At 35.7% G+C, this 14,596-nt stretch overlaps 1 long non-coding RNA gene and 1 pseudogene across 1 annotated transcript in view; one reads left to right on the top strand and one right to left on the bottom strand.

Moving 5' to 3' along the window:
• Positions 1 to 14,596, bottom strand: part of LOC140140060 (uncharacterized) — a 197,827-nt gene that overhangs the window by 59,766 nt on the left and 123,465 nt on the right. The gene's annotated exons all lie outside the window — the stretch shown is intronic.
• Positions 12,516 to 14,596, top strand: part of LOC140140056 (ATP-binding cassette sub-family C member 9-like) — a 138,323-nt pseudogene continuing 136,242 nt past the window's right edge.

Raw genomic sequence — 14,596 nt, 5'->3', positions numbered from 1 at the left:
ATAAGAAAATGTTGTATTTTGTGAACTAAAAATGCATCATTTCAGGCCCTCTTTTAGTCTAAATTCACCAAATTATCAAGAAAAAAAGGGTATATGTGATTTTTTTTGGGAGGTGCAGGGCAAAAGGATACTCCAGCCCCGCCACCCCCACTTAAAATGTTGGGGGCATATGTCCTCCATTCCCCTGGATTACCTACGTCTATTCTGACGTATCATAGGCCTGTAGGCCTGTGGCGGCATACCGGGTACTCTAAATCCATTAAGCGGGGAAGGGGGGGGGCTCAAATATCGTTGGCTATCATTGGCTTTCTTTGTTTCCTTTTCCTTTACTTATTTCTTTCTTTCCTTTTCTTTCTTCCTTTCTTTCTTTTCTTTTCTTTCTTCCTTTCTTTCTCCTCTTTTTTTTTTTTTTTTTATTTTTATATCACTGGCTACATTTTATGTTTATGTACAATTTACTACAAAATATTTGTTGCAGATTAATTTGTTTAGCAAAGATAGGCCTATCGCGAAATTAAAATTACAACGTATTGTGGGGGGCACTTCAATATGAAATGGATATAGGTGTAGGGCTGGCAGTGGCACTTTCGCACTAAGGGGCATTCGGTGAGAGCAAAATGTAAAAAATAAGGGGTCATTGGGTGAGAGCATGATTTTTGGCATTCGGTGAGAGCAAAATGTAAAAAACATGGGGTCATTGGGTGAGAACATTACCTTTTTTTTAAATGGGAGCTTTCCGGGTAGAGCCGAAACAGCGCCACAGAAACCTCGAAAGTAACAAAATCAGTGGTAAATGAAAGTTGCTGTTCAAATTGAACTTGTAAGGGTCTTTGGGTGACAGAACAAATGGAAAAATAAGGGGTCTTCGGGTGACAGAGCATGTGTTCATAACAAAATATGGGGTCTTTGGGTGACAGCGATGCTGAAAAAGGGGGTCTTAAGGGTAGAGACTATAGAAATTTTTACCAAAGGAACATATTCTTGTTTATACCATGATATTGTTGTATCTCAATACTATCACAACTTCAGCTGTGTAACTTACCTAAAAAGTGGTTCTTTTAATTAAAAATGCAATAAATAAAGTCACTCTGCGCTTTTAGTACTGACCAGACTATAGTAATATTTTTAAATCACTCTGCGATTTTAGTACTGACCAGACTATAGTAATAATATTATGCAATACTAGCAGCTATTAATCATGCTTCAGTGGGCAAGTACTTCTAACTTTAAATGGTATTGAAATTTGTCTTGTCCGGGGGACTTCCATATAGCTCAGTGGCGTTATTTTCTAGGGTCTATGGTGAATATGACTGATGCGTAGTAGGCCTACATGTATGTAGGGCTGTAAAAAGCCTGTTCAGTGATTTCATCCGGAGAATGTAGAAATCCATGAATCAGCAAAATTTAGATTTTGGCACCTTGTCCAGTATCTTTGTTAGTTTCGATGTGCAAACCTTAAGCCCTGTATTAAAGACAGTAAGTTATTTGACATGAATCTGTAATTTCTCTACTTAGTATAGAGAAATCAGCTATTATTATTATTTAATATCGGTATTTTATTTTACACATATCGTGGCCAAACGGCCAAATTACATGTAAAATTACAATTTGAACATACATATAAATATTAAACACTTTAAGAAAACTTTTAAAAGACATCAAAAATTGCATCTATAGGGAAAAAAGTATTAGATCAGAAAAGCACTCGGTCATATTATTGCACGCAAAATATTAATTTAACCAAAATACTATTGCACTATGAAAAACATCAAAATATACTAAAATAAAAAATATCATGCATAGGCGTAGATCCCGGGGATGGGGGATTTATCCAGGGATGGTCCATACAGTCATCCCCCCATGTCGATGCCTGATAATGGGTTTCTGATTAAATTAACCTCATATTTGCCCATTTTAGCCCCAAAAGTGCAATTTTCACGCGCATGCACGCATTTATTCTACTTTTACACCATATTTCATCAGTTTAGCTTCAAAATACCAAAAATTTTCGAGCACTTAGCGCCATAATTGTACCATAATTGCCATATATTGTCGCCGATTGACTATACTTCAATTTTTTTCTAACTCCATTCCCCCCATGTCAAAAAAAAATCTACGCCACTGATTAAATATGTCAAACATAATATAACAGTTGTACCAGACTATAAAAAGCAATCATGGCATTGGCAATGAAGAACAATCCCAAGAGGAGATTTAAAAGATTAACAAAATATGGAACGGGGCTATAATTTTATCAATACTATACTGCTTTCCTCGGTTCTTGCCAAAATGTTTTAAAATATCTAATGACAATTTTAATGATTTATCCTTCACTTTTAGGCATTTTATATAGAATTTAAATTTGTTTTACCATTTTATACTTTCTCTGGGATCAATGAATAGCCCTTAAATTAAGACCCCCCCCTTTCGCTATCACCCAGCACATGGTTTGTCATCCCCCCCCCCCCACACACACACACTTGTTTCCCATTGGATCTATCGTCATCATGATTTAGACGCTTTTATTGTTTCATTGACAACTTTTATTATATTTATCACTGATAATGTTGCCAAAAAGTCTTTTGAAATTAGTAGGCGTCATTAGTAGATCTCATATAATTGAAGTGCTCCCCGATAGCAAAATAATGACAGGCGATGCTTAGTTTTGACATGTAAGAATACAAAATGATTTCCTGAGTTCTTAATGGGGAGTTATAAGCTCCATTGCAAAGTGAAAGCAGAGCGAGGTGTGTGGATGTGAGGGGCATGTGTTGTGTTTATGGCCCGGGGTTTATATTATTAGGGGCAAGCATCGAAATAAGCAGATCTGGACCAGGAACCACACATTTGGAAAAAGCGGTTCCTGGTCCTGTGATTATCTAGTGAACCAGGAGGCATTTTTAAAGAGCTATGAGTCATTTAATTTTAATTGTACATGTTACATACAAAAACTGATTTAACTAACAGGCTCTATTTGAAGAAAAAAAAAGAGGAGCCTAGTTTTAGTGTGGACCAGGAGCCAAAATGTTATGACCATTGGCTCCTGGGTGCCTGCTTATTTCGAGGCTTGGGGAGGGGTGGGTTAGGCAATTAACAGCTGCCTGATATCATTCAACATTTCTGATACTGTTACGGCTTGAAATTTAAAGGCAGCGGACTTTCAGATGCTCTCAGGAACAACTTTTACCACCTGATGAACAATCTCAAATGCTCTAATTTGCACCAACATGACAGTATAGATTAGGCCCATGAAAGTCAATTCCGAGTTTATCGTTACTTTTTTTTTTTTTGGTGAGGTGACTTTTTTTTTTTTTTTTTTCATTATTTCATCAGATTTCATTATTGACCTAAAATGCGTGTTGATTTGAAGCCAAACTCATACATGGTCGCATGTCATAAGTTGGGTATGCTAAAAGGGTGGAGGGATTACATTTTTCTTAAATTTGTTATACAAATTTGATTGGTTTTCCGTAACCCCATATCCTACAGCAGTGGTTGATACCTCATTTTAAGCCTAATATTATACTCTTTCAGTCTACTGAAGCATATAATTATACATTATTCAGTAAAAAAATCACATCAGTTGAAATGAAAAATGCCAGGGGTGGAGGAGCAGGCGGATGTGGAGCAGGCGGATGCGGGAGTGTGCAATAGGGCCTATGTGAAAATTGACATGTCAGCATGTCAAAACTACTGGTTACTTTTTCAAATCTAGGGAGGGTATGATGTATTGACAGCTTTGAATGTTGAATTAGTACAACTAAAACAATTACTGACTACTTAAGGTGGTACTACACCCCCTGATAAATTCTGTGACTAATTTTGCATTTTTCTCAAAAAGTAACTACACACTGGTAACAAAAGTTATATGTATATTATTATAACTTATAGGGGCAAGGAATCCAATTACTTCACAGAAATTTCAGTGATTCAAGACAAGGGGTTCATTGTTACGAAATTAGGTACATTCTAGCGGTACCTCTTTTCTTATCATAAATAACGTACCGCTTGTCTTGAGTCACTGAAATTCCAGTGTAGTAACTGGATTCCTTACCCCTCTAATATACATAACTTTTGTTACCAGTGTGATATTATATTTGAGAAAAATGCAAAAATAGTCACAAATTTATCAAGGTGTGTAGTACCACCTTAAAGGGTTATATGTTCCATTTTTTTTCATTTTTAATGAAATCCTAGTTGAATTTCAGTATTTTTAGCAATATGCTAATGTACATTTCTCTTCTTGATATTCATTTCCTCAATAATAGAATAACCATCTCGCTAATTACTCGCAAAAAGGTCATTGACCTTCACAATGTAATTAACATACGTACAATTATTTTAAAAAGTTCATTTGAAGCATTAATGTATTGAGAACATATCCTCCAAATCTGATGACATTCTTGCATAAAATAAAAATTTTACTGTCATTTTTGTAATTGAGGTCCAATTTAAGAAAAACGCATTTGAAAATTGAGATTTACATAGACACCTGTGTATTAATTTATTACTAATTAAGCATTATCTCAAAAATTAAGCATGTGTTAAGGTTAAAAATGGTGTTAATTATTAGAGATTGTCAATATATACAACATATCCAAAAACACTTTTTTGTCATTTTTGACCATGTAATGGAAATTGTACCCAACTTATGACATGCGACCACATGTGATTTATAAACATGTTTTTTTTATATGGGTAAGGACTAGAAAAATTAGAAAAGAGCCTGGTTTCATGCTACCAAGTTATGAATATATGTTTTACAAACAAAAATATATGTTTTCAATTGCTAAAACTGGTGAAAACACTGATACTTTGAAAAAAATGAATTATTTTGGCATTTTTGAAAATTTGATGCGGTATTTTTGGTTTCCAAAAGTGACACGGCGGGGACGATAAACTCGAATCGACTTTCACGCCGCCTTATAGGAAATATATTCTATCAGTTAATGGTTTTATAGTTTATTATTTCGGTTTACCAAAAATAAAGAAATAATATCAACAATAACTGTAAAAAATGGTTTATGTCCATCTGAAGCCAAAATAATAGGATGAACTAAAAAATAAAACGCACTATACTAATATACTATATCTTGGAGCTGTGCATAGCGATAAACTAAACCAACAAATATAATAGAAAACAACAAGAAATAATACAGTTATATAGAAAACAGTCCCAGTACATAACTCACCGATAAATTACTCTCTTATTCATTTCACATTCATTTATCTAATGTGAATTACAATGTGACGCTTATTATACGCAAGACTGAGTCCAGCTGTTACAAATTTGATAACTAAATTCAAAACTTCTGAACACAGTACATTAGGATCAAGGGCGTTGGTTCGAATCAATTGTTTGAAATCAATCAATGTGAGAAAGAATTGGGATTCCATTGCGCTCAATGCATAGTGACTTGTATTCTGTCAGAACTGTCAACGCAAGCTATATAGTGCTGTGGTATTTTAAAGTGACTTGGAGGTGTTGTTCTGTAATAGGAATATTTTCGCCATTTTATGGAGGAGAAAAGTGCAAAAGACATTGCAAATAACTTGACGATCAAGGATTCTAATATATACATAGCCGAACCGAATAGGTATGTTAACTACATACGACGTTTGAAGTAAATTCTTAATGTTCTTCATAGCAAGAACATATAAAACATTGTCAAAAAATGCAACTTCTTACAAAATCGCTATATTCTCCGATAGTCCATATTTGCATGACTTCGGCGAACACTTTTGGTTCTCGTTTAAATTCTACCAATAGCACAGTCGATCTAATGTTATCTATGGTTAGAGGACAGTTTAGAGAACTCTTTTTGCTGGTTGTTTGGTTTAAAATCCCGATATTTTTTTAAATATCGGGATTCAAGCAGGCGACCTGTATGGTATGAAAAAGACGTTGCAAATTGTCAATGAAAGAGCTTATAAATTAAAATCACGGACATTTAGCTCAACAATAGGCATCTACATTCCAAGCGGAAACGCTTTTCAGAAACATACCCCACTTTTTTCAGCAATCGCTGGAACCTAAATATGCAATTCCAGGCGATTTGTAAAAAATAGCGTCAGCATATTTTACTATGAATTTGGGACACCGAAACAAATGCTTGCATTGGTGCCAGACCTATTATAATGATACGGTAATTAGGCCCCAATAATGGCTTTCATTTTAACCGTTATTTATTAAACTGAGATTTTTACTTTTTGAGAAATTAATGAATTTATCGAAAAACTTTTCGGAGAACGCTACTTTAATGAACCCATCCCTTAACAGCCCTACATACGCATCACCTCCAAAGTTGGAGTGCCCCTCCCCCCGGGATTGTCTATGGAGCAGTGTAATACACATAATCATGCATAACTCGCAAATGTAAAATCGGAATCAACTGAAATTTTGGGAATGTGCTTTTTCAGTGGATACATGTATGTACTGAAAATGTCATAAAAAGAGGATGCTAGGATCACAAAATACTCCTTTAAAATTGAAATGTAAATAAATAAAAATTAATTTATAGCCAAATAAATGAAACAAACAAAGATTAAATTGTAGCGTACGGAGCATATTTAATAGGCATATTATAAAAGCCTAACTATAAGAATAAATAATAATGATAATAAAACTAATATTGAATACCAAATATAATCATATTCATAAAGAAACAATACAAGCCCCAATTTAAAACAAATTAACCTATATAGTAATAAATAAATAAATAAACTAATAAATAAATATAAATAAATGTATAAATAAATAAATGTATAAATAAATAAATGTATAAATAAATAAATGTATTTAAATAAATGTATAAATAAATAAATGTATAAATAAATAAATGTATAAATTTAAATAAATGTATAAATAAAATATAAATAAATAAATAAATCTGAATCAATAAATAAACAATTTCGCTCCTGCCTGACTCGACGCCCGGTCCGCACATGCGATAAGTCAGTTGCAGATCAGAGCTGATTGCACTGCCTGCCTGCTGCCTGCTGTGTCCTCTAATATCGATACGATCAATAGGCCTATAACGGTAAATCGTAGAGTCTGCAGTCCTTTAAAACTTCCTGTAAGAGCTCACCTCTTAAAGGGATTATCTTACTAAGACTACTTTATTGTAATATGAAAGGATGACATTATAATAACAATAGGCTACGAGTCAGTTTGAACGTTTTGTCTTACGTAAAACACAAACCGTTCAAACCCAAGGGAACGTCCTTTATTATTATAATACTAGTTCTTTGTTATTATTTACTAAATCCTCTTCCGCCATCTCGGGACTCGGTAATTGATGCCTGGATCTCCAGACTCGGTCTCAGAGTGATGGGTTCTGATCGATTGGCTGTCAGTGCACTAAGTTTAATAGTTACAGTTTATTTATAATTTTCAGCGGAGAAATTATTAAAAGGGCATTTCGTGATCCACATCCTCATCCCCCCACTTTTCTCAAAAAAAGTTGAGATTTTTATATCACTGGAAACCTCTGGCTAAATGTATACCAAATATTTCTTGCAGATTACATGTAATTCGTTTAGCAAAGATATCGTGAAATATGAATTTCATTCTGGTATATATACCAGAACAAAATTACAACACATTGTCTATGGAGTGGTGTACATGTAAATACACATAACCATGCATAACTCGCAAACACAAAATCAGAATCAACTGAAATTTTGGGAATAAGCTTTTTTTGTGGATATGTACTGAAAAATGTCATAAAAAGAGGATGCTAGGATTATCATTATCATTATCATTATCATTATCATTATCATTATCATTATCATTATCATTATCATTATCATTATCATTATCATCATCATTATCATTATCATTATTATCATCATCATCATCATCAATATTATTATACATGTATTTTTTTATGCGGTTTATCTAGACAAATTTGTGTTTGTTATAAAAGGGTCCTGAGACATTCTAGTAGCTTTTCTGATGCAGAAAATGTATTGCAAGTTTACACAGGACTTGTAGTCCTCCAGCTATTTCACTGTATCGACGCTATCTGTCACTTCAACATTAATGGTACCCTTTAGCAAATTGAAAATACCCTGGGTGGGCGCTTATTGGGGCATGGGCGCTTATTGGAACGAATACGGTAATATTAATTATCATTATTTTTTTATAAATTTGTATTTACAATGAAAAAGTAGGACTACAGGGCCAGAGCCAAAAATGGTCATCATATCATTCAACCTAAAATTTAGAAATTGTCACAGGAGTGAATTTCTCCTCTGGTTTAATAGACTACTTACCAAAGATTATGAATCAGCAAAAAAAAAAAAAGTAAAATTTGCCCGTCAATTTCAGAATGGAAGCTCAATAAAATACACACATAGCACCCTCTCGGTGTGGCGGGACGGAATTGTTACATTTGATGTTACTACTAAAAATATAGGCTTTTTTTGTTTATGGTATTATAAAGGACTTTGCAAAAATTAAGAAATTAATTAAAATATGTGTCAAATTCCGTCTTGCCACATTTTGAGGCGATTTTTTACGTTCCGGAATGGCCGGGAAAAAAAAATTGTAGTCAAAACTTTCCAAAATATCAACTATTATGGTAATAAACATTCCTGAGTACACAAAAATTGAATTCATCAACTTTGCTAGACTCAAAGCAATTTTAACTTCTTCTATTTCAGGCCTTTTGTGGTAGGATGCCAGCAATAATTCTATTTTTAGGGTCTATGGTGTAAAACATATGGCCCTGCCACATTTTGAGATGATTTTTTTAAGTTCAGGAAGGGATGAAAAATTTCTTTCTGAGTCAAAATTTGAGTTTGAAAGAGCAAAAAATTTGTGAAATTACCATGATGGCTCATTTCCCATTCATGGACAAGTTTTCAATATTATTGAATAAATTCAGTTGCTTGCGCACGCAGGGGGGTGCCCCCCTCAGAAGTGAGAAACCTTTGCAAAATGAAGACCTAATTGAAGCCATTTGGTGGACCATTTTGACACTATTATTTAATTTATTGTGTGAAATTTGGGTTTGAAAAAGCGGAAAATTTGTGAAATGACCATGCCGGCTCATTTCCCATTCGTGGACAAGTTTTCAATATTATAATTGTATAAATTTAATTGCTTGCGCGATGCAGGGGGTGTCTGAGGGGGGATGCGCTCCCCTTAGAAGTGAGAAACTTTTGCAAAATGAAGACCTAATAATTGAAGCCATTTGATGGACCATTTTGACACTATTATTGTGTGAAATTTGAGTTTGAAAGAGCAGACAATTTGTGAAATGACCATGCCGGCTCATTTCCCATTTGTGGACAAGTTTTCAATATTATTGTATAAATTCAATTGCTTGCGCTATGCAGGGGGGTGTCTGAGGGGGATGTGCCCCCTAGGGTTGGGATTTTCGGGTAATTTTGTGCCCGGGTACCCGTTTATTTTTTACCGGGTACCCGAAATTGAAAAAAAAAAAAAAAAAAATAAAAATTAAATTTTTCCGGTTTTGTAGTGTCCCTGGACCTAGAACTAAACACTAGGATCATTCATGGTTGACCTAAAAAAAAAAAAAGAAAAAAGGGTGATGTGTCAGATTCCTTAGGGCTCAAGCTGATTTGATGCAGGATGATTTCCTGAGCATTTTGACACCTTTTTTACTGAAATCGGCCAAAAAATGAGAAGGTGCCGGCCAAAAAACTTTTTCGGACAGGGGGGGGTCTGAGGGGGGGTCCAAAAATTGTCATTTTCATCAAAAATATTATTCTATGCCTTATTCTATTGATATTGGTGTTGTTTTATATATGTAATTGATGCCAAAGAATCCATTTTTTTAAGTTGTATAAAGATTTGGCGCATCCATGTTCTTGGAAACGGCCATTTTATATCAAAATTAGGGTATGAGGGCGCTTTGCATTAAATTCGAATTCGCTCTTCAAATTGAAATTTTTGTTGACATAATCATAAAGATAATCATAAGTGGAACCTCCACAAGAAATTTGGGCATTAAAACTTTTATCGTTTGACCGTGGCAACGTTTTTTGTAATTTCATGAAGCCCTCCATTGAAATGTACACGGTATGAAAGTGCATTGACCCCTGTACATTTCAATGACAGCGTTCCATGAAATGTTCAAATGGGTGTTGAAGTCAAACCATATCATGTAAAAAGTTCAAATTTCTTGAGCAGGTACCACTTATGATTATCTTCATAGTTACGACACTAAATTTTACAGTTGAAAGAGCGTGTGCGTGCTAAGAGCAAAGCGCCCTCATACCCTAATTTTGACATAAAACGGTAGTTTACAAGAATACGGATGGCCTGAATCTTATGCAACTTTCAAAAATGGATTCCTTGGCACCAATAACATATAAAACAACACCAATATCAATAGAATAAGGCATAGAATAACATTTTTGATGCAAAATGACAATTTCCAGACCCCTCAGACCCCCTGTCCGAATAAGTTTTTGGCGGCACCTTCTCATTTTTGGCCGTTTTCAGTGAAAAAAGGTGTCAAAATGCTCAGGAGATCATCCTGCATCAAATAAGCTTGAGCCCTAAGGAATCTGACATATCATGGTTGTATAACCCAGTACTAATGAAAATTGATAATTTGTATTCATGTCATAGTCTATTAATTAATGATTTCAAAATGCATTGAATTTGCATGCATTTTGAAATCATTAATAGAGTATGACATGAATACAAAGTATCAATTTTCATATTAAAAACAAAACATCTTGAATTTTTTTTTTTTTTTTTTTTTTTTTTTTGAATTTCGGTATCCGGGCATGGAATTCCTGCCCGGGAACTCGGCTACCCGGGCGGGCCTCGAATTCCCGGGACTCAGTCCCTACCTTAGTGCCCCCTGAGAAGTGAGAAACTTTTGCAAAATGAAGACCTAATTGAAGCCATTTGGTGGACCATTTTGACACTATTATTGTGTGAAATTTGAGTTTGAAGAGCGGACAATTTGTGAAATGACCATGGTGGCTCATTTCACATTCGTGAACAATTTTTCAATATTATTGTATAAATTCAATTGCTTTAAACATAAAGTTCCGGGTATCCAAAGCATAAAGAAAAGGGCAACTTCTTCATACATACGCAGGGGGTAGTTGGAAAATTGTGCAAAAAGAAGCCATTTGGTGGACGATTTTGACACTATTATTGTGTAAAATTTTAATTAGATAAAGTTCGAAATGTGTGAAAATGAAGGCCCAATCGAAGCCATTCGTGGAACATTATTCACTATTACTGTAGGCCTAATCATTAAGTTATTACTTAAAACAATATAGGCCTAAAGTGTACTGGTGTCCGAACAAAAGCAAAAACGGCCAGTTGTTTACGCATAAGTAGGGGTGTCTGAGGGGGAAAGTTTTGCAAAATGAAGGACTCAATTACACGCAATTTAACCTTTCTCTTCTCTTTTTTCACCTGTTTCTCCTTTCCCCTTTTCTTGTTTTTACGGGGGGCGTGAGCCCCGTCTTTCCTACTTTTGCTATTTTTACGGGGGGCGCGCGCCCCCTCCACCCCCCTCTGGATCCGCACCTGAAATTTAGGAGGGTTGAAATTTCAAATTTCTTCTGATCTTATTACTTTTAATATTTTGTATTTTTAATTATTGTATGTGATTGCAGGGTCTGCAGAAGTTAGTGTTCACACCACCTACCAGATTCTGCAGAAGTTAGTGTTCACACCACCAACCAGGTTCTGCAGAAGTTAACATCTACACCACCAACCAGGTTCTGCAGAAGTTAACATCTACACCACCAACCAGGTTCTGCAGAAGCTAAGATCCACACCACCAACCAGGTTCTGCAGAAGTTAACATCTACACCACCAACCAGGTTCTGCAGAAGTTAACATCTACACCACCAACCAGGTTCTGCAGAAGTTAACATCTACACCACCAACCAGGTTCTGCAGAAGCTAAGATCCACACCACCAACCAGGTTCTGCAGAAGTTACATGTAACATCCACACCACCAACCAGGAGGTTCCGCAGAAGTTAGCAACCACACATCAAAATGAGTAATGCAGATGACTGGCAGTGGTTCTGTGGGACCAATACAACCTCTCTGAACGACTTCAGTTGGAAAAGCATCATCGACAACATCTGTGTCCTTGATGGGCTTTCTTCTGCCTTCCAAATTCTGTTCCACATTCTCTTCTTATTTACACTATTGGCACTGAAATGTTGCTCGAGATACAGGAATATAAATACTCCATATTTGATACGTTATCCGGGACATTTTATGAGATGGCTAGCGTCGACGCTTCTGCTTCTGGTATTATTAGCAAGTATCGGCGAGGGCGTACTTACGAGTCAAACATACACATACAACGATTGCAGTACCAGCTACCAGCAGTCGGGTCTGCCACATATGTTTATAGCGCCAGTATTTAGTTTCACGTGTGTTATAATAACGCTTATCGTTAATCAATCTATGGAAGTATGGCGCCAACCGAAAGTCTCGTGCATGCTACTCCTCTATTGGCTAGGGTCCGTTGTCATAGAAACAGGTCAGCTGATGGGGTTGATAGACAAGGGTATGGTGGACGTGGAGATTGTGCGATTTGATGCAACTGTTGGGCGACTGGCACTACTGGTTGTATTAGCCGTGATTGAAATGAATGTTATCAGGGTCAAGGTAAGGTCATAATGGTGCATGATGGGAATTTTTGGTGTAAAAATGAAATCTGAGGGCACCTCCTTTGGTCAAAACTACAGACAACGTCATGTAGTAGTGACCGATGAGGGACATTTCATATGAAATTGATATAGGTGTAGAGTGACGATGGCTATATGTGCCCATCCACCACAAACTGGTCGTAAAGTCGGTATTTTCCATTTTGAGATACAATCAAAAACAGTATATGGATTTCTATGTAAAATATAGTAGGAATTTGACCTTTGATGAACCATAATTTCACTTCCAGATGTCTGATGAAGCTGGTTGAGGTGTCATTATAAAGCTGAAAGTGCATTCTTTCAAAATCTGCAATAAACAGAAAATGATCTAGTGCCGACTTTACTACCACTTCGTGGTGAATGGTCACATATTTGCCGGAAGCCCTAACTCTAACCCGTTCCGGCAAATATGGTGCACCTCTCTACTGGGTGTACTGTAGGGCTGGCACTTTCACATTGGATCTAAATTAAGAGGGCATTGGGTAAGAAAGACGCATCTACTATTACCAGATATTTGTAGATTTACAATATAATAGCAAAACAATAAAAAGTTGCTTGACTGTCCTGATCCGACCGATCCTTATCTGGAAAAAAGTGTGTTTTTTTTGTTTTTTTTTACTGTACCGGTACTGCAAAAGAATACCGACCCTAATTTTGAAATTCCCCAAAATATTTGCATCCAAAAATTTAGTTTTTAAACAGTTTCTTCACACTTCTAACCAGTTTTAAAAACATGAATGCAGTGGTACACACCTATCTGGGCTATTTGTTTTAAAGTTAATTAGGCAAAATGCTTCGGCAATGACCTTTAAAAAAGAAAATTGTCCGACCTACCTAACCCTAGGAAGGGATCTATGGACGATCAAACAATTTTTTTCCTGCCATGTGGTCTTACACAATTCACTGTAGAACTGATGTAATAATCGGATTAACTACCATAGCAATAGATGAATACAGTTTTTTACTATATCGCCTTGCACTACAATGTTCACGCTATGCATTAAACCTTGGATATAAATTATGTCAAAGAAATGCTGATAACTCACACCTGTAGATTAGTATCTTTGAAAAGAGCGGAATTGTATTCAATCAATGATGCAGAGACATATACAGCTGATGAGTTCAACCTGCTTGTAGTGCAGGGCGATATAGTCAAAATTGTATTCATCTATATTGCTATGGTAGTTAATCCGATTTATTACATCACTTCGACAGCGAATAGCAAAGGAATTGCGCAGTACCGGGAGGTTTAAATCTCTCCATGTGGGTGTCGACTGCAGACGACAAGTTTCAAAATATTTTAACAATTCAAAAAATTCAGAATTGTACATTTCCATGACCATATTTGGAATCAATGAATTTGAATAAGTACAAACAAGCCTAGCATTGTTTCGGAGGCTCTTTACATAGCTCTTGATATTTTGAGGAAATATCTAAAACTTTGTATGTTGAAGAATGACACACGGGTAGAACATTAATTGTTACCGTTCATCTAAGATATAACTTGGGATAAATTGTTGAATTTCTTCTATTTCATTTTCAGATCTTTCATTGTTGCTATGATCCAAAATCAGATGTTTTCCCAAGAGACTTAAAATCCCCACAATGCACTACTACCACAAGTATTGTAGCACATTGTCATCAGGGATGTTCTACTGGTTGAGCCCTCTGCTTAGGATTGGCTCACAGCACCCTCTAGAGATGGACGATGTAGGATCGCTCCCGCAGGAACAACGCGCCAGGGCAGGTTATGAAGAATTTAGAGAATCGTTTCTAGAAGAAAAGGTACATGTATAATTGTGGGAAATGTAAAGTTTATAATTGTTTGACCCCAGCATTGTAGTGGCAAACGTATATGTGAGGCATGTGATCCAGTCATGTTTTATTGTTTGTCAAAATATGAAAGCAAATCAAGGTCATTAATA

This window comes from Amphiura filiformis, chromosome 18, assembly GCF_039555335.1.
Source record: "Amphiura filiformis chromosome 18, Afil_fr2py, whole genome shotgun sequence".
NCBI lineage: Eukaryota > Metazoa > Echinodermata > Ophiuroidea > Amphilepidida > Amphiuridae > Amphiura > Amphiura filiformis.
This window is presented reverse-complemented; position numbering and strand designations above follow the sequence as displayed.